We start from the raw sequence: 22,120 nt of genomic DNA, 5'->3' as shown, positions 1-22,120 counted from the left end.
AACCACCAAAACACCCTGCAAAGCCATGAAATCTCTATTTTTAGCACGACTTCTCATGAGCTGATAATTAGGAGTGCTTGCAGCGTGGCACGTGGCTGAAGAGGTGCTCAATGTGGTGTCACTGCATCCGGCTCTGAGGGGACAAATGTTGCCCCTCCCCCTCCTCCTCCCCTCACTACTTTTGCTTGTGGTAGCACCAGATAACTGGAAATGTGTCTCTTATCGTCACCGGTGCTGCTTCCAGACTAGTTGAGGACAGTTAGCCCGGCCATGCCGTCGGGGTCGAGGGCACGCCTCTGGGTCTGTGTCGAGGGCACGCCTCGGGATCGAGGTCGAGGGCACGCCTCGGGATCCAGGTCGAGGGCACGCCTCGGGATCCAGGTCGAGGGCACGCCTCGGGATCCAGGTCGAAGGCACGCCTCGGGATCGAGGGCACGCCTCGGGATCGGGGTCGAGGGCACACCTCTTTATCGAGGGCACGCCTTTGGGTCGGGGTCACGCCGTGGTGGCTCGGCTGCAGCAGTCTTTTTATAACAACGCCGGACCAAAGTCTGCCTCACTACCAGCAACATGACGCATTAAGTGCCTGTTTATATTTTTAAGGTTTTTTTAATGGTGATCAGAAGGGAAGGCTTAACAAAAGTCTCCTCACGTTTTGACACAAGACTGTCATCGCGGTATTTGGTATTAGTTTATCGGGACAATAGTTTTGGAGACGAGGAGGAAAAGTCATTTGTTTTGATTTATAATTTTTTTGCTTTTCCCATCTGTCTAGTCATTCCTTCCAGTTTATCTGTGGTTTTCCCAACAAGTTTGAGCCTCTGTGGCTTCACTCTTCTCCAGATGTCTTCAGCATACATCATCGTCATCATCATCTCCATTTGTAATGTGTCTGCCAGGCAGAGCGTCGCAGCTCCACCTTCTCCCGAACAGCATTTCTGTCTCAGACAAAACAAACCAAAGCAATACCTGAAGTGCACTGAGGATCCGGACTAGTCCCCCAGCAGAAGCACTTTAAGGAGGCCTTGTCTGACTCCAAACCCGCCTACCTGAGAGGAACGTCAATAAGCTAAGGTGGCGACTTGCAGGGGGAGTCGAGCTGCTTCTCAGGGACGTTCAGTTTTGTACTTTTCCTTTCGCTTTAAAGGGAGAGTGAACTAGTTTTCTCTGCCCTGAACACTCCTCTTCCTCCTCACCTTGATCCTGTGTGTTTTCTTTAGTGCCCCCCCCCCCCCCCCCCCCCGTCACGTCAGGCCGCCTATAGACCGTAGCAGTGGCCTGCAGCTGGCCAGCTTCTTATCAGTGCGTCCGCCTGTTGAGTCCTTATCGTTCCCCGGAGCGTCGTCCCCTCCGGGGTTAGTGTTGCGCTGATCATCACACTCGGGCCTTTCAGGGACTCCACTGGAGTGAAGCTTCAGTCTCTTGTTGACGTCGCTCACCGACATTAAATGTGGACGGAGTCAAAGAAAAGCATTGTCTGGACGACAGATGGCGAACGCAGCCTGAATGTAAAACCTGTTTTTGCCCTGCTTTCATGTGTTGATGGTTATCGTGGTGACTTTTCTTTTTTTTTTTTGACTTGCTGACATCTGATGACTTTGAAGGCTTTACAGCCCTCATGAGATGAGAGTCCCTCCTTTGTCAGGGTCAATGTCCGTACGGTCATGTCAGTCCATGCGTATGTAATATGGGGGGATCCAGAAGATGAAGTGTACCCCCCCCCCATATTCTGCTTCCCCATGTTTTTCTCTGCTGTAAATTTGTCTAATATCCTCTCACTCCCCTCGGCTTTGCTCCTGCAGGCCGTCGTTATTCAGTGCAGTGTGTTTCCGCCTCTCGTTTCTTTTCACTCTGCCGGCCGAAGTCCCTGGTTGGAGGCGGGGAGGCAGAGAAACCTGCAGATTAGATATTTAGTGGTTGTGCTTGTCTGAAAGAACAAGTCTTACACCATAGGAATGTAACGGAGGTCGTCTCGAAGACCTCAGTTTGTATATGAAGAGAGTTGTGAATTATATTTGCAGCAGCTTTGTGTTTACATTGACGCGTGGATGTGTGTGTGCGTGTGTGGATGAAGGGATGCTTGTGGTAATTGAAAGATTACACACACAAACAGGTGTGGGGGGTTCATGCATTGACTTTGTTGCACTATAGTTCTATTTTTTTATTGAAATTGTTAAAGCAGAAGTTCTTTTTTGTCGGCTTTGTGCCGATGACTTTGATGGTTACTTCATAATGCTATTTCATTTTTCAGCACTTTTACCTCACTTGAGTTTTTTTTTTTGTTTTTTTTTTTTTCCTTTAAATGTACGCGTACATCAGGAAAATGGGTTTGAAGAGGAAATAATAAATAAAAATGAGTAAATGCACTCTGGGCGTTATGTGTTTTTGGTGTGAACGGAAGTTGAAACACTTTCAAATAAATTTTCAGTTAAACAAATCAGAATCCCTTTTCCGTCCATCACCTGCACCGTTTCAATGGATTGAGTCGATCCCAGGGGAGTTTTCATGCCTTTAATCACCTTCTTCATTTATCTCTGGGATTTAACTGGTGAGTAAATTCATAATGAAGTGTGCAACAAATCAAATCCAGCAGAGGCTCCTGTGATCTTTTTTTTCCTTTCCAGTGTGTTAGAACTCCTAATCACCGTCTTCAAGGCCGCCGTGCAGCGACGATGAACCTGGCTGCAGTTCAGACGCGACAAAGCAGCAGGGAGATAAAGGCCATAAAACCAATGAGCCACCACAGACCGGAAATACACTTTAAATACTCACCTGAGCGCAGATTAATATATTTAGGAGTTTGAAGTCTTCAGTTCACACAGCCGTCATAAAACATTCTCACCAATGCAGAAATAAAAGTGCATCTTCCACATGGTAGGCGGGTGCAGTTCAGACGGTTTGTTCAGGACAGAAGATGTGAAAGAGAAAGTCCGGCTTTCACTCTGATATAGCGACCGACTTAAAGAAAGAGTTCACAGTTTACAAACCCTAGAAGACCTTGCTGAGCGGCTGAGCAGGTGACGAGAGAAGATTCCATTAAATTCTGGAGGTGATCTGGAGTCATTGCAGGTCATTTTGTGCTCGTTTTATGTCTGCATGTTCTTTTAGAGCCCATTTCTCCTAATTTGGCATCTCGTGAGGCCTTTTGTGTCTTTCTGTTGATGGTGTGTTTGTTCTGTGTCGACATCTCGCTGTGGTCTTTTCTCATCTCTCTGGTTACTTTGTGATTAGTTCATCTCTTTTTGAATAACTACAGAACGTTGGAATGTCTTTTGTTTAGCCTATTTATGCTCAGCTTGTGTCTATAAATATTTGATGACCTGTTTCCAGTAGTTCTGGACATTTAGTGTTTGTTTGCTGGTTGTGATTGATTTTCCGTCTGTGGTCATTTTGCGGCTTTGTAGTTCTCCTGCATCAGGTTTTGCTTGTACTTCTGAGTTGCTTCTGCATGTCTCAGGTTGTATATTTGGGCTCCACCTGATGAGTGGCAGGCAGGTTGTCCTCATCATAAAAACTCTGAAGCTTTGCTCGAGTTCGGTGGGCGTCCTGACGGGGATGTTTCCCGTCTCCCTCACATGGGAAGCGCTTAGCGGTGAGATTCATCAGCTCAGCAGTGAGGACTTGAAGTCCCGATCTCATGTGAGCACAGTGGAAAACAGCTCCCCACTGCCAAAGTTTTTATTGGGTAATAACAGCTTTTTGTAAAGATGGAGCGTTTCGAGGACTTTGCTTCGACTCCACAGAAGCTTCAGTTGCACACGTGTTTATCTGCTGCGTATTTATTGGTAATTTCCCTGTTTGTGTGAACGGTGGTGTTGTGAGTGCCGATGCCTCCTCTGACGCAGCCTGTTGAAGTTTGACATCTCCTGCAACGTTTTACATTCAGACAGACCCCCCCCCCCCTTCCCCCCCGTTGCTAAAACCTGATGGCTTTATCTGAAGCCGGTGACTCATCGTGTGGACTTAAGGTGACGCAGTCATCGGCCTCTTTTTCCACTGTCCTAAGTCCTGCAAATGCTTTATGGCCCCCAGTAACCTTTAATTTTCTAATCCAGCAATGATCCTCTTCCTCCTCCATCTCTTCCTCCTCCATCCTCCTCAACTTTCCCCATCGTCTGTGGTTTGTTTGCAGTTTCTTGTCACTAAAGCAGCCAGCATCTTACAAAATGTATTAAATCTCCTTGAGCTTTATTTGTTTTGATATTTTATTATGAAAACACCTAGTACAGTTTAGAAAGTTCCAAGATTTAAGAAAAACACTCTTTATCAGATTGGTATAGAAAATAGTTTTTGGTCACCGATTTAAACTAAAAAAACATCCACATTGCAAATAAACAGTTGATGAATGAGCAACTAAAATGTTTGTAATACGCATTGTTCTGAAACTTCGTATACATGCAGGTTTGTTTTAATAAAGGAGGTAAAGTCAGGAGGTTTGTTTTTTTCTGCAGCAGCTGAAACTCTTTTCCCAACCACGTCTTGTTGGTGTCACTTGCAAAGCAGCACCTGCTCCTCCAGAACGAGATCCTGCTGCGTTTCAGCATCTTCTCATCCGTCCACGCTTCCTCTCTCACTTTGTTTATTATGAAACTCATCTTCGTCACGATGAAACTTCCAAACGCCTGAAAAAAATCTTCCCTGACAAGATCTCGGATGAACTCTGACATTTGCTCGTCTGACTGGAAAAAGTAACAGACTTACAGATAAACAAGCAAATTATTGTTTCTGTTTTGTTTTGACATTAATTGCTCATCGTTTCTGGACTTTCTGGACACAGTCGCATCTTTTAAAGAGAATTTACTGCATCTTATTAGTTATTCAGAAGTTATTCTCTGATACTGACTGCATAAAACACTGAACTGGCATTTTGTTGTTGTTGGGGGGTTATTATTCTTTTATAGGAGGCACAAACAGCTTGTAGTGTGGGTAAACATCATTTTCACTCTGGGTTAATGGACTAGTGAACATTTCAGCATTTTCAAGTTCAGGTGAAAATACACCCAACACTAATTCACATGTGGTTATTTTGCTTCTCACAAGTAAAAATATAAATTACAAAATGAGGCCACGAGTTGACCAGAGAGACTTTGTGCTTCTTCTAGAGCTTCAGTATTTGATTAGTTAAGAGAGTTAACTTTCCTAGTGAGTCGACATGTCATTACCAGTGAACTGGTCAGAGGTTTTTCCAGCTCACTGGTTTACTAGTTAAACTCTTTATTCTTTGTTTCATGAAGGCCATCAATGTGTCCAAAGTCTTACTGGTTTGTGTTTTGGTTGTTTCAGTCTGAAACTCGGCATCACTGGTGAGGTTTGTTTTACTTCTAGTTTGACCAAAGACACAGAAGTGTGGAAAAAAAAAACAACAAAATCCACAAACTCATTTGAGTTTTTATGATTTTAATTACTAAGACAAACTAAATTACTTGTGCCTCCAACAAATGTCCAACTAGAACAGGAAAGTGAAACACATTTTAGTTCAGGGGCCACATGCAAGCTCGTGATAAATGGGGCGGACCTGGAAAATATTGCCATATTAACCTTTATATTTGAACTTTATAGTTTTGCAGTTGGGGTTGTTCAAATTAATAGATATGGTTATAAATAAGGAATCAAATAAATACATTACTCAATAGCTGCATGAGTTCAGCTTGGAGTAATAATATGTGTATCACTGAGATAATCTCCTTTTGGCAATAAAAGCCTGAGGTAAAGTGAAGAATTGATCATTTTAAGTGGATTAGTCAAATTATACAGAGCAATTGTGATTAAACAGCCACAGTGAACTTACAAAAATACATACTACAAATAAATATTTTAACTATATAATATATTGATTAGTCAAATTTGTTTTAACTGTAGCTTTAAAGCCAGTTTGTGAACATGCCCGTATGCATCATCCCCCCAGCCCCCCCCCACCCACACACACCCACATATTATTCATGCAAACACTCTTCCGTGTGCCACACAGTCACAAAAAACAAAAAACCCTCCAGCAGTGTTTGGTCAGGTCAAACAATGCCCCATTTCTGGAAAAATACTGGTACAAGTGAGCAGAGGGCTGAGAGACAATGAGTGGTTAACACAGAGCACAGGGGGGTGTGGAGGTGTTGGAGGGGATTCAAACTACTGATAACACCCTCGAAATGCTCTTTTATGACATCTTAATTCTTTTTTTCTCTGCAAAGTTAAAGTAATTTACACTTTAACGTGCTACTCAACCATTTCTGGAGCCAATTTGGTGATGCTGTTATCAGTGGAATTTCTAGATGTAAATACTTTGTGGGGCAACATTTTATTTCAGGTCTAGTGACTCCACTGAATTCCATTAAAACATTAAACATTAAAACCATATAGGTGCTGATCCCGTAAAAATGTTGAGCCTGGGAGATAGCCGATCAGTTAAATAAAAAAATGTATTTTAAAAAACCCAACAACTCAATGACAGGATTCAAACCAGGTCATACTGATTCAAAGATGGTAACTCAACCACTGGCTCACCGGTAAAACTTTGTCACCACGACATTCTTAAAAGATTTTCATCATCACTCAGTTTACCACTAGTTATCTTCAACTTCTCTGCTAAAGTAAGAGTTTCAAACTCGTACTGGTAAATAATCCACCTAATTAATTTGGATTCTTAACTGTTTGTTAGCTTTAGCTGCTAACAAGATGGTATTTGTTCGACTCTTTCCGGTTCTGTGAAGCAGAGCCTCAATCAGCAACAGCCAATCAGCTCTGAGTACCTAAATGAAATTGTTAGTGGGCGGGGCTTCAAGCTTCAAGACCCACGAAGCATCAAAATCATGTGATCTGAATGAACGGAGGCACAGCCTGAGCATGAACACTTTACTGCATGCAATACACACTGCATGGTGAGAGAGGGGCGAGCTACACTAATGCAATACACACTGCATGGTGAGGGAGGGGCGAGCTACACTAATGCAATACACACTGCATGGTGAGGGAGGGGCGAGCTACACTAATGCAATACACACTGCATGGTGAGGGAGGGGCGAGCTACACTAATGCACCATCAGTGTAGATCAGGAGGAAACAGCCTGAAGCAGCAACAGGCAAAGACGATCATCTGTATGAAAAAGATGAAGTAGTCGCCCCCCTCTTCCCCACCGTGGTCTGTGATGTCATCAAATAACAGCAACAATCAAACTACAAGCTCTGGTGGCGCTGCAGAAGCTACTGATGCTAGCAGCAGGAGCAGCGGGGCCATAGACCGAGACAACTCAGTTATGAATAAGTTTATAAGCGGGAGTCTACTTCCAAATTTCTATGTGCTCCGTGTGTTCTTCTGCGTTTTTGGTGTATTTGGTGAGTCACAGCGCCCCTAAGTGGTCAGAACAGAGTAACGTGTTACCGGCATCGCTGGTCGTCGGCACGTCAAAATCATGTGTTCTGGAAAATACTTTTCACTTAACTGTTTTCAATAATAATAACGGAACGTTTGCGACCGAGCCGCCATGTTGGCCCGGTTTGAAGACCAGGAGCAGACAGACCCTGAGACGACCCGTTTGTCCAGTCAGGTGCCGAGCGACATGCTACTTGCTAAAGAGTTTTAGGGCTCACACACCTGCGATACTACGTGCTAAACATGATGCAAATATGACTGATACACACACACACAGATAATGAGTGTGTGTGTGTGTGTGTGTGTGTGTGTGTGTGTGTGTGTGTGTGTGTGTGTGTGTGTGTGTGTGTGTGTGTGTGTGTGTGTGCGTGTGTGTGTGTGTGTGTGTGTGTGTGTGTGTGTGTGTGTGTGTGTGTGTGTGTGTGTGTGTGTGTGTGAGATTTCTGCCTGGACTTTGACCAGTGAAGGCAGCAAATGAACATTAAAAAAAGGAAGTGTGAGAGTGAACAGCTTGTGTAATCTGTCCACCCTCCAAAGGAACTGAGCAAAGCTGCTCAAACACCAGCGAACCGCCGCCGAGCCCCACAGGAGAGCTGCAAATATAGAAGGACATCAAACTGAGAAACAGGTGACGGGTTTGAGCAACTTGTGGCTGAAACAGAGAGGAGAGGGGAAAAAAGTCGCTGAGCGAGTCGGCATGTTTTTCATGTATTTCACCACGCATGGTTGGTTTGTTTCCCAGAACCAGCTGCTGTAAATCCTTCAGCTCACACAGATACGCCGACGTATCAGCACGATACAGTAGGCACACAGTCGTTTCAGGTCTCCTGAAGATTTACATTACCTTTGGTATTTGAAGTAACATCTGTGTTCTCTGTGTTCTGCACATTTCCAGCACAGTCCAGCATCTGTTTGGCTCAAAATCATAATCAGCTCGACTGTATTGGCTTCAATCCCTTCTAAATTCTGCAAATTCTTTTCTCTGGACTTTTTTAATGCAGTTTGACACACTGTTCCCATTATATCCCTTCTTCCTTTGTTTGTCGGGGTGTCTGATGCCCCCTCCAGCTGCATCCTGTCAAACCACCTCAAGTATGAAGTGCAAAAGGGGAGATAAAGTCAAAAGCTGCATCACAAAGAGGATGTTGATTCAAACAACTTTATTCCAAGTCCAAGAAATGTAAACGAGCTTCATAAGAGAAAAGTTTTATGCGATAAGTTACACAGGCTGAGATCCTGGTGAAGAAAAGTGGTGGGTTTTTGTTAGTTTTTTTATACCGTCAATCAAAGTTAAAACAAATTCATGTGAAATGTATGAATAAGTATTCCTAAATAAATATATAAAAACTAGGGATGTCCCTATCACACTTTTTTGCCCCCGATACCGATCCGATTTTTCAGAATTGAGTATCGGCCGATACCGATACTTTCCCGATCCGTTACTTACATTACGATTGCAAATATACTCAATAGTCTATTTTTGGAGCAACAAAGATGTCTGAAGCTAAAAGCACTATTGGCAGAAGCTTTGTTTACCTAGAAATTATTGTAAAACTCACTTATTGAATCAAAATTCTTCTCAGAATGACTTAAACATAAATGCTCTCAGGCTCCAATGTAACTTCTTTGTGTATTAAATTTCAGTTTACCTTAAAGCAGTATGAGAGGTTTGACCTGAATTGTCACTAAACATTTACATTTCAATGTGAATTATAAAAACTTAATTCCACTTCAAAGTGGTAAAACCTGTTTGACAAAAGTACTCTGAACATAGTTCTCTCAAAAACTTATTCAGAATATCCCAGTCTCCTTTCAAACTAGCGTAACTTTCTGGGTTATTTTTTTCACCATATCGCTCCCCTGTGGGGACTGATCCTTTATTTTAAAATCCTTTATTTTAAAATCCTTTATTTCAAAGCCGCACCGAGTTTGCTGCTTTGGTGCGGCTTTACTTTAGTTGTTGTTGTAAACTGCGGTACATCCACACGACGATGTATTACACATACCAGGCCTTTAGGGGCGCTGTGACTCACCAAACACAACAAAAACGCAGAAGAAGACAGACTACATAGAAATTTAGAAGTAGACTTCTGCACATAAACACATAAACCACTATATATAACTCTAGTTTTATAGGTCTATGGCCCCGCTCCGCCTGCTTCTAGCTTCTGCAGCTCAACCGGAGCTTCTAGTCCCTGATTGTTGTGGTTATTAGGGGACGTTGTGGACCGCGGTGGGGGAGGAGGGGGGTGATTACGTCATCTTATGTTCCACAGATGATGGTCTTTGTTGAGCGTACTCCGCCGCATGTTTACTTTTTAGATGTCTTATCAAATTAGTTGTGTTCAACGAAGCTCTGGTGCTCCACCTCTCGGGACTGTGGTGAAGCTCTGGTGCTCCACCTCTCGGGACTGTGGTGAAGCTCTGGTGCTCCACCTCTCGGGACTGTGGTGAAGCTCTGGTGCTCCACCTCTCAGGACTGTGGTGAAGCTCTGGTGCTCCACCTCTCGGGACTGTGGTGAAGCTCTGGTGCTCCACCTCTCAGGACTGTGGTGAAGCTCTGGTGCTCCACCTCTCAGGACTGTGGTGAAGCAAATAGTACAACTGGCTGCTGGACTGGTTTGGTTATCCACCTTAAAAAAAAAACAGACTGCTGGTTTATCCTCTCAATGGCTTTAGGCTGCTAACGTTAGTTTACGGCAGGTTGCCAACGGGGCTCGCTTTACGGCAGCTGACGTGAAAATTCTTTACATTTTAAAAAAATGTTTTTAGATCGGCGAGGTGATCGGCTGGATTTGCCGATTCCCGATCACTTACAAATCACCAATATTGGCCCCGATCCGATATCTACCGATCTGATCGGGACATCCCTATTATATAGATAAATTTGTACAAAGTTCCAATTTTCCACTCTTCATAACAGATGTTTGTAAACGATGCCCTAAATGATTAAAATAAATATGAATAGGGGGCCGTCCACACGAGAACGCAGATTCACGTCACTGAGCTGTTTATGGCCGATCATCCAGACGAGGCGTTTTAGAAGCTGTAGAAAAAGATGACGTAATCGCCCCCCTCTTCCCCACCGTGGTCTGTGATGTCATCAAATAACAGCAACAATCAGGGGCTACCAGCTCTGGTGGCGCTGCAGAAGCTGCTGACGCTAGCAGCAGGAGCAGCGGGACCATAGACCGAGAGAACTCAGATTTATATACAAGTGCATGAGAAGGAGTCTACTTCTAAATTTCTATGTGCTCCTCTCTTCTTCTGCATTTTCAGTGTATTTGGCGAGTCACAGCGCCCCTAAAGGCCTGGCATATGTACTACATGCCCTGAAAGCTCGTGCTGAGCCGTGCTCATAGTGACGTGTGGATGGATTTTTTTGAGAACCTCAGGAAAAAAGGGTTTTGGCTCATGTGGATGTGGCCTAAAACAAAGCAAGAATAAATATGTTAATGTTGCTTACAGGTTTATGTTCAATAGTGTCAATATCATAGTATCACTTGCATTAAGAATTTTGCAAGGTGGTGTTTATGTGATAAATTTGCTTTCTCTTTCACTGCATGTGCTGCTATTATTTACTTAAATGTTTTATTTATTTTATTTTGTAGCACTGTATTAATCCCTGAGTGGAAATTCATACGGTTTGGCCCATTGGTGGCAGCCGCACAGAGCAGCACACAAGGGGAGTTGGGGGGTCTTGCTCCGGGACCCCCAGTGCATGTTTTTGGGAATGTTGGAGGAAAACCCACGCACACACAGGGAGAACATGCAAACTCCACACAGAAAGGCCCTGGGCTGGATTTGAACCTGTGACCTTCTTGCTGTGAGGTGAGAGCACTAACCACTGTGCTTTTATTTTATTTTATAAAAGCAATATGGGAGAAGTCAAAGCTGTGAGAAAAACACGGCAAACACTGATTGTGTGTGTTATTTTGTATGTGTGACATTGTCCTTGGTGTGCTCACCCAATCTCCTGCATGCTCTTGTTTTTCTATCTGCAGCCTTTCATGCATCAGGCCCTTTGCATGCCTGTTTGACCACGTTTGTTGTTCAGGACAACGAGTTGAAAAGAAATGACCAGCAGCCATCATTGAACTCACCGCTTTACCTCAAATTAGACTTAAACTTGTCAAGAGAAAGAAAACATAATTTTGGGATTCCTTTGGGGGAAAGGACTTCTCAACACCTCGTGCTTGGGGTCAAGGGTCTGGGTCAGGGATATGCAGTGGTTTTTCTGTCAGGAATGGGATTTGAACCTGTGAACTCTGGATCCCCAGCCCTCCTGAGCTCCGACCCCGTCATGCTCCCGCCACATTAAGCACACAGTGTTCAGATTTTCAGACTCGGGGCGGGCGGGTACAGCTTTAATCAAGCCAGCACTCGCTCCGTTTGAACCTCCGTCACGTATCTGGGCTGTGAAACAAGAGTCCGTTTGACCAGGACACGTTGGAAACACAGAAATACCAGCACACTTCTATTCCATAAAGCTGTTTTCTCGCCTCCAGACAAAGTTTGAACACCATGTGTTTGTAAGTAATCTACTTTTTATGGAATAGTGAAGCTGATTGTAATCTTCACGGTTGAGGGTGGGTTTTCAGGCAGTTCTTTTCTCCTCCTGCAATATAAAATGTTTCTGCCTCAGCGGAGGACATTCAAACTTGGTTCTGGCTCTTGGTGAAAGGACTGCACAGTGGTTAGTGCTCTTATGTCATAGCAAGAAGGTTATTGGTTTGAGTCCAGGATGGGCATTTCTGTGGGGAGTTTGCATGTTCTAGCTGTGCCTGCATGGGCTGATTGGTGACGGAGAACGTGAGCTTGTAATGTGATGGACCAGGGTCTACATAACCCTCCTTCAGCTGGTGTCCAAAGGCCCAGGACCATGACTAAAGCCATCAGATGGTGGACGGACGATACGAACAGATTAATGTTTGTGGTTTAGAATGAAATACAATCACAACTACAGGAAAAACCTGAACTTTTTTCAATAGATGTTCAAGGTCCATCTTTTTTCCTCTTAGTTTTATATGATTTTTCTCAACATGCACAACTTCTATTAACCTAAAAAAATGGAAAGTTGGCAATCAGCCAAATATTTCAGATATTTGAGTTTGTTTGTTTTTTGGGGATTTTAACGTTTCTCCCCACATTCAATGTCTTTTCACCTCCTTATATTACTAAAACTGGCTTCGTCCATTTATCCACAATGAGTCTGCATAAGGTGCCGGAATTAAAGATGATCCGAGTTCTATCAATAATGTTTGAAAGCCAATACTTTCTGTTTCAAAGATTTAAAAAAAAAATAAAAATCCTTCCCAAAAAGTTTTAAAAAGAATACATCATGATTGATAATAATTTTTATAAAATTTTTTAAAATAATTTAGATTCAGATGCAAACCTGTGATACAAGTTGACTTGTAGTCCTGCGAGCGTGCATGTGTGTGTGTGTGTGTGTGTCTTTTCACTAGTGTTTTTACAACTGTTAACGTGCCACCAAAATTCTCAAAACATATCATTTCAGAGTGAATGGACTTCTACCTTACAAGCGAAGACTTTGATAGTTTATCTATTTAATTAGTTTGTGCTCCTGGTAAAGACCTAACCAGTGAGCTGTTGCTGAGGGAGTCTGAGTTTTGTTCTTCGGGGTCCCAAAGTGGGCCGTATGGTCAGTGGCTGTGGGAAACACAAAGATCTGGAGATTTACTTTGGTGACAATTATAATTTAATCAGAAACGTGCCAGAGAAGTTAGATTAATACTTTCGTTTTGTGTTTTTAATACACAGGTTTTGCTCTTTGTACCGAACCAAAGAATTAGGAAGGTTTACTCTTTGTACTTAACGAAAGAAACTAAATTCCGAGTATTAATTATGGGGTTTTATTATCCTTGTAGCCCTACGAAGGAATGGGAGCAGAGACTTTGACTGGAGTCCCAGACAGAGTAAAGGTCATCACATCCTCTGGCTGGTTTATTCTCCTGGTAAAGCTTCATTGTTTGTTTTAATGGATTTCTTTAATTTCTTATATTTCTTTGTAAAACACTGTGACTTGCCCTTTGTTTGAATGGTGCTCTATAAATGCATTTGCCTTGCCTTGCCTTGCCTTGCCTCACCTCACCTCGCCTCGCCTCGCCTCGCCTCGCCTTGCCTTAATCAAACCAATAACGGCTGTAACTGCACCTCACACACGTCTGTAAAATTTCAGTTTCAGACATATGTTTCCTGTGAGTGAGCTGTGCACCATTTTCTGTCTTCAAACCCTCTTGGTGATGTTTCTCTACCTTTATTTGGAAGAGCGGGCGAGTTTCATGATGTCGACTTCCCTGGGGGTCAGAAACACTTGGATATCATGTGAGTATCAGCTACAGAGAAGCACAAACCAACAGCCCACTGGACCAGCACCAGCATATAAAATGCAGCTGTTTCAAATCTCTGTAGAAAAGCTGAACATCCACCAGCACCAGAAGAAGTAATGACTTTGGAAGCGACTCAGCTCCTCTGTGTTCACTGGGAGGCCTCATTAGTGCACCACACACTTTTATTTTGATGGTTTTGACGGAACACGAGCTCCATGAACAGGCCACCTCATCACACCTCAGCACTTCCACATTCCTCCTTGACTTTGTGTAACTGTTACTAATTACCCCGGAGGAGAGTTTTCCATTTTTCCTCATCTGGACATCAGACCTGTCTTTTCATTTCTGATGGAGGGGTCGCAGAGTGCAGGCGCGCTTCACACAACATGGCGAGGAGGAAATGTTGAGTGGTCATCAAAAGTCTGATTGAAGCCACACATGCGTGCTGTCCATGCCGTTTACTGTGTGTTTCATTCATGTTTGATTTCACGTGGCCGTTTTCTTACATTGTCAGTCGTCCTGCTTGTTTGAAAATGAGTCCGTCTCATTCTCAGCCTCTCACTTTTCACGGGTGTCTCCACTAATGTGAGAAACAACAGGAGGCTTTATTAAACATGGATGTTTTCCAACATTGTCATGCAAAACAGCTGCACAGTGGTTTTAATCAACTGGGTCGAGTCACCAGCACTGTTCAAAACTACTTCTACTAAAGTACAGACACTACTACTATTACTACTATTACAGATTGGTAACTTACAAAAATGAATTAATGACCTTGAAAAGTGATTAACTGCACTTTTTAGAATCTGACTGCGTGATATGCTTTTCCAGATTTTGATTTGTCCAGAGAACAGAGGGAGTGGTTGTGTTTTTACAATATTGTTCCTTATTTTTCACAAATTTTTGACAGCCAATTTTGATTAAAGAACAGATGAAAAGAGTCCAGCCAATTTTAACCAAATCAATTTAAAAACTCTACTCCAGCTAAATAAAGTAACCTGGAGTGTAAAATCATCAAAATAACAGACAGAACAATGACAGTCTTTTTATAAAGACTTAACCCGTTTGGTCTACAGATCTTTGTAGTTGTTAATATCTCAGCTTCTCGTGTGACGAGGAAGATTGTGAGTGTTAATTATTTGACACTCTGTGCTCGGAATTCCAGTTCTTAGAAGAATCGGTTGTTTTGGCTCGGCTCGCTAAAAGGAGCCCACTCTTTTAGCGGGGTTCAGCTTTTTCAATTGCTTCAGATAATTTATCACTAACAGGTCAAACAAAATTACTGCAGATAATACTTCTATTACTATCAAATGATTAGTAACTGAAAACGCAAATTCGCTGGAAATAATTTATGGCGCTATTTTAAGAACTGTCTGTCGCTTGGCAACATTTTAAGTGAAATCACATTGTTTTATGTTTTGGTATGATAAAAGTTACACGTTTACACGGCAACGTTTTGAAAATGATGTCAGTTTCTATGGAAACGGCAGAAACACTGAAACAATGTGGTTTTCCTGTTGGGCCTCTAGTAGGTGCTGTTGTTTTGTTTTGTAATGAAAGCACACACACACACATGCATACAGAGAACAATTTACTATAAACCTGAACACTGGGAGAACACCGACATTCTAGTGGACAGACCACAAAGTTGGGTTGTTATTACACTCGCTGTCAAAATAAAATGAAAGTTACGTACGGAACTACGGTTCTATGAATCCCTACTGACCGCCAGAGGTTGTGCTTTAGCACTAGATATCTACGTGTCAGATTATTTTAACTTAAATTCTTCTATGTAGTCTGCCATTTTAGCTTCACTGATACTCGAGAACAATAGCCTGTTGATGTGTAAACAAGGAAGTGACTGCAAACAAAAGCCCACCTCAGACAACAGAGTCCATTGTGATTGGTGCAGAGTGTAAAACAGGAAGTGGTCACAAGGAGGCGGGTCACAGAGACGGAAGGAGAACCGCCTCTCTGATTCAAAAGCCAGTGGCCGTTTTTCAGTTCTACAGGAAGACTACAGATGCAGCTGAAACATGTCAGCAAGGTAGAATCTTCCCTGCATATAGCTGTGGTTAAAAACGAGTCTGTAATATATGAGGCTTATTGATGTGTACATTGACAACTGGGGATCTGTGCAGGATGCTCTTGTCCTGCGCAGATCCTCCATGCACCAGCAAGTACTGGTACCAGCTGGGTACTTTCTGCTGGGTGATGGAGGAAGTACTGTATCCACCAGGTACTTTCTGCTGGGTGATGGAGGAAGTACTGTATCCATGCATGCAGCACACAGTTGTTATTATATCACTGTACTGGCAACCTGCTTTATCTCAATAATCACAATCATGAACACTAAGGAAATAATAAATTCTGATTAATGACAGTGAGGACGCCCAGAGGGACCTGGCAGGAAGTGATGTGCGAGTGAGACTCACTGTCCAGCTACCTGCTCCTGAAGAACGACCTGCAGAACTAGATCCAGACAGGAAGCTCTCCTCATGTGGTCATGTTCTCTACTCATGTGTAAATATATGCAGATAGATGGATAAAGACAGAGAGATCGACAGACTGTAAATGATTATTTATGACTGTAAAATATAGAACTTAACATTTCTCTGTGTTGTTTGATAAACAATGTAATGTTGCTTTAAAGAAGAAATTTTCTCGGGTGAATTTCAACAATTATGAGGTCTATGAGGAGAACATAGAACAAAAAGAATGACACACTACCAATTCAGTAAGTTCTTAACACATGTATGAATAAAATATATACATGTAATAATTCAAGCATCAATAACAATCCTCACTCCTCATCTGGAGGAGTTCCTCTTCTCCACTGGACCAGGCTTCAGGTTCCTCAGGAGTCCTGGATTCAAATAGTGCATGGTGTTAGTTTGAATCCTCAGAATCCTCCAGTAGAACCAGTGGAAGCTCCAGTAGAATTTCCAGTAGAACCTCCAGTATAATGGGTAGAACACTTTAGTGCAATTGAGACTAAACAATATGGCCAGTAGAACCTTCACCTCTCAGTCAAGTTAAACAGTTTTAAACAGGATCTTTCCCCTCAGCAGCAAAAATAAATGTACATGAACACTGTTAGATTTACACTAAAACATTTAGATCTCATGTTTAACCACAGTAGAGAACCACAGCCGGCCTCGTCTCAGTCTGGATCCACAATCTCTGCAAACCTCAGAACAAATGTTCTAGTCAGCGTGATCTTGTAATATCAACCTCATAGCAACATTTTAAACAACTATATTCTGGAATAAAACTCTCTTAAAACTACACTCTTGTTGGGCTGAAGATTCCATTGAACTGCTCCAGAAGATTCTTCCCCAGAGGAGAATCACCAGGGACAATGAACAAGCCATAAAACAGCCTGGAAGAAGCCAAAGACCCGAGGAAGTTTCCAACCCCCCAGGTTGGCAACCAATGAGGATGGTCGAACCCGACCCGAACACCACAGGGGTCCGAAATTCAAGCTTGGTGAAGCTTTTCCTACCAACTCTCTCTGCTTCTCAATCCGACCTCCAGGAGACACAGACGTCTCTGGCTCAGGATGGTAAAGAGAGCACCAAGTAGGTCCAAGAGACAGAACCAACGCCAGCCCGCTGGATGAGCAGCACACAGTTTGGACTACTTCTTCTCTTTCTTTTTTCCTTTTTTGGGGATTCTGGAGACCAGAGCCAGCGTCTCCTCTCCAAAATCATCTGCCTCGCTGTCCACTCCTGCAGCTGAAGCCAGGCCTCTGAATTAAGGACGCTGAATTCAGACCCGGTAACAACCAGTTACCACAGCCTCACAGAACCGCACAGCACCATGGACGGTGCTGTCCAACACAGCAGAACCGGACAGTAAGAGCTTTTGTCTGGGCAGATGATTAGATTAGCGTGAAGCTAACATGAAATGTGTTTCAATGTGCCGCTGATAAGGCCGCAGCATCTCATATGTTTGTGTACGCTCGTTCACGCGCACCAACCAAGTCCGGGAATTGGGTTTTCCACCTCAGAACCAGAGTTCCAAGTGAGTTCCAGTCCACTGGAAGTTCTGTGTGGAGGAACCAGGGTTCAGAACCGAGCGTCGCCAGAATTCTCTGTCTTTCTCTTGTCTTCCCCCTCTCTCATTCTCCCCCTTCTTCCACTAACAAGGATCTGCCCACAGCCCTGCGCCCCTGTTATCTGATCAGATAAGCTCACAGACACACACAGCTACATGTAGCAACCAACTGTTATCGGTTGCAAGACCACATCTGCCTCCATCACCAGAGTTTTAACTGCATGTCCCGACATCCACTTAGAACTCCAGCGCTCAGAACCGGGCCAACGGAACTGCCCGTTTGTTACGCCCTCGGTAGACTGCCTCGCTCCAAGACCGCCCTCGCGCATGCGTGCTCGACGGACGTCTTGTTTATCTGGCCGCGAAGCAATCGCCGCGTCCCCAGAAAGAGCGAGTCAAACGCCTCTAGCGTGGGTCATCGCAATCCCTCTTGACGCATCAAGCCATTGCGCTCTCCCCCTGCGCACCGCCGCCCACCCCTAGTAGTTGTCACGGTCAACACACTGACCCGCCAACGTTTGCCTCCACCTTGTGGACGTTCGGGGTCATTACGCCCATCACCCTCATCACTCCATACCATAAACGCCTGTTAGTTGAATTGAACGATACTTGGTGATTATTGTGTATTTATTGTTGACAATTCACTGGTTTGTAACAGTCTGTCCTCAGATCTCACACCTTCCCCTTTTATTTAAGATTGTTATATTTTATGCAGAAATATTAACTAACTTAAATAAATCTTTTACAAACGAGACTGATATTTTGGTAATTAGCTATTTCCAGTTTATCTGGTGGTGCCCCAATTTATTATTAAAACATAAATAACAAATTTATGCAAATTAATAATTTTTCATTAATAAATTATTTTTGATAATTTATTCATTTTTTTTTTTTTAAGTAATTACTCAATTACTTTAGGAGTTGTTAATGAGTAAATGACCATTTACTTCCATTAATAAGTTAAATTTTTCATAAATTACTTCCAGTGATTTATTACTTTCAGTAATCTATTACTTACAGTAATTTAATGCTAATAACCAACTATAAATCCCAACACTCTGTTAACCAATGACGCTAATATTTCAGATTTTTTACTCACCGTTGTGTGTTTCCTCCTCCGGGATTTCCTCCAACATCTCTTGCCTAATGCATTATGGGTAAATTGGCTTCCCAAGACTGCACAGGTCCGTTTCGATGCATCCTCAAAGAAGTGGGCGGAGCGAGGACACATCCAGGTATTCCATGTGTACTCGGTGAGAAACTACCTAAGAATTAGCACAGTACTTGGTCTCCCACTGATGACGTTTCACGGGTACACGAGAACACAAGTATGGACAGTATGGGGATTGGAAAATGGCCAGTGTTTAGGAAGAGTCTCTCTCTTTCCATCCTTCAGCTGGGGGGAGGGGGGTGGGGGGTGGGGGGTGGGGGGGCGTGACCTGTGCAGCTGACCATGTGGTGAGAATGTCTTTGTTTAATAAATAGATCTGTTGCTTCCATCAGTCATCCACAGTTTAGGAACATGCAGAATCAAGAGAAGTGAGGTAGAAAAATGAATCTAACAATTGGTGACCCTGACGTGAGCTGTGAATGTTAGCTGGCTGTTGGAACAGGTTAGAGTTCCAGCAGGCTTGGCGCCACCACAACTGGTAAGCAGAAAACTTTTTCTGACCTGTTGTGGAAACTTTCTGGATTGTTCATGTTTCTCCTATGCGAAATTAATATTGAATTTTATAGAAGTCATTTTTGTAACCACATGGCAGTTTGTACAGGTTTGTATAGTCAAAGTACTGAAGTAGTTTTCACAGTTTGTGAGGCTGTCGATGTCCTCCCCGTGGTCCTCATAGAACCCTTCCCATCCAGTTGTCTCAAAACAGTCTTTGAGAGCCTCTTCTGCCTCATCGGACCAGATTTTAATGGTGCGGGTCACAGCTGGTTGTCTGTGTACCAGAGGTTTGTACACAGGCAGGAGGTGCACAAGGTTGTGATCTGATCGGCCAAGGGGAGGGAGAGGAGATGAGGTGTATGCCCCCTTGGTGTTGGCATAGAAAAGGTCCAGTATTTTATTGTCTCTGGTGCAGCAGGTGACATATTGTTTGAAGGTGGAGGAGATGGAGGCATGATTAAAGTCACCAGTGATGAGGAGGAGAGCCTGTGGGTGGTGTGTCTGCAGCCTGTTTGTGAGCGAGTGCAGGACATCACACGCTGCGTGGGCGTTAGCAGAGGGGGGAACGTACGCAGTTTATCGCGATAACGTGCGAGAATTCCCGCGGCAGGTAATACGGCCTCATGCTAACCGCTAACAGTTCAATGTCCTTACAGCAGAGTTGTTCTTTAACAGTGATGTGCCGGGAATTACACCGTCTATCGTTCACAAACACTGCCAGCCCTCCTCCTTTCCTCTGACCCTCCTTTGTCCTGTCTGCCCGTGTCAGTTGGAAACCATCCAGCGTAACGTTCGAGTCCGGTGTTAGCTCCGTTAGCCAGGTCTCCGTGAATAGCATCAGGCTACATTCCCGATATTCCCTCTGATGCCGGGTTAGCGCCGCGAGCTCGTCCATCTTGTTTGTAAGGGATCTTACGTTCCCAGTGACGATCGATGGTAGGACGGGTTTGTATTAGATTGAAAACTACAGCCTACAAAGGCCTGTTTAAATTAAAAAACAACTGAGTAATCTATAAAATTAATCTGCGAAAATTGTGTTAAAAGTTTAGAAACTGAGTAGTTAAACTGTTTAATCAAAGCGGAGATTTTTATTCTGGGATAATATAAAATGGTTAAATTAAGAAGTGGATGACGTAAATACAGTAAAAAGACATTTCTTTGTTTTGTTTTTTGTTTATTTGTGAGTGTTAATGATTGTGTATGAGTTCACTTTGCAGCTCTAAAGATGTTTGAATGGAAACAAGTGTTGTGGAACACAATCTGAGGAGAGACTGTGAGTCGTTCACTGATCACGTTGTTAATAGAACGGTGAAAAAATTATGTTATTAATGTTTGTTTTCTTTGAGTTTTGTTTGTGTTACATATTTGTGAATAGACAATCACCACTCCGGTCTGCAGTCCTCCACCCTGCTCCATCACCACCAGCAGCTCAGGATGAGGACTTCACTGGAACCTTAAGAACAGACTTGAATATAAACAGTAAGGGGGACTGTATTCACGTCTTTGTCATGATTGGTGACAACTGTATTGTGTTTTCTCTGCCCTGTTGAGATTCTATGCAGAACAGGAGGTGTGGCTTTGGGAGCAGAGAACACACAATGGAACAGAGAGAGAACCGGTTCTAGTGGAGCCCAGAGGAGCTGGAGGAGCGATTATGGACCAGCGTGAGGAGGATGGTGGAGGTGATGGATTGACCTGCAAACTTGGACAATTCAGATGTGATGTGATGTGATGTGATGTGATGTGATGTGAACTGGATGAAGGTTAGAACATGAACACTCACAGAAGGGAAGCAGACACACATTCTTGAAGAGGTGATGACCAAGTGAGTAAACATAAATATTTAGATAGATTTGTAAATTTACTTTAGACTAGATGATTTTTTTTTTAGTCTCAAATTACATTTCTAGACTACATAAGATCAAACTTTTATATAGATGACAAAATATTCAAATAATGGTTCTATACTGTGTTTTGTTAATCTCTGAGGGAGATATGTTGTAATTGAATTAATATTGGAATAAAACCTAGAGAGTAATAACTGGCTGCAGTAAAATTATGACAAAATGATTCATATTTGATAAAATTAGTATTAGATATTCCTACAGAGAAGTACATTTATGGTATGTTGTTGTATTGAGCCATGGATTCTCTCATGTCTCAACAAGAGGGAAGGTTCATATCATGAATGAGATATTTACAACATTTGGATTTTCAAATTAGATTAAAAACTTTTAGAAAGGCCGATTAGATAAAGGATAGTTTTTAATTAGAGAACTGATTCAAACACATATGTATAGATTTAATTGAAGTAAACAAATGCAGTGATAAATTAGTTGATAAAATTCTGTTACAGTTGTACCTCTCAGTAGGGTAAATAAAAGGAACAAATAGAACAATTTAAAATAAAACTTAAAAAGTATGCAAAATTTGTGACGTATGATTGATAAATAAAAATAGGGACAATTAGAAAGAAGAGCCTCTAATTATTTTATCAAGGACCTGAACTAAAAGTACAGAGAGAAAAATTAGATGGAAAATGAATCCCATTATTAGGAAAAGGTTTGAAATTTTAAAATTAGTGATCAACTGTAATATTATATAGGGAAAAATTATTGTGGGAAGTCATGTTGGATAAAGTTAAATGAATAAAGAAAAATCAGTTTGACTGTTTTATGG

The sequence above is a fragment of the Lipophrys pholis genome (genome assembly GCF_963383615.2).
Source record: "Lipophrys pholis genome assembly, chromosome: 13".
Taxonomy (NCBI): Eukaryota; Metazoa; Chordata; class Actinopteri; order Blenniiformes; family Blenniidae; genus Lipophrys; species Lipophrys pholis.
Note: the sequence above shows the minus strand (reverse complement) of the source record.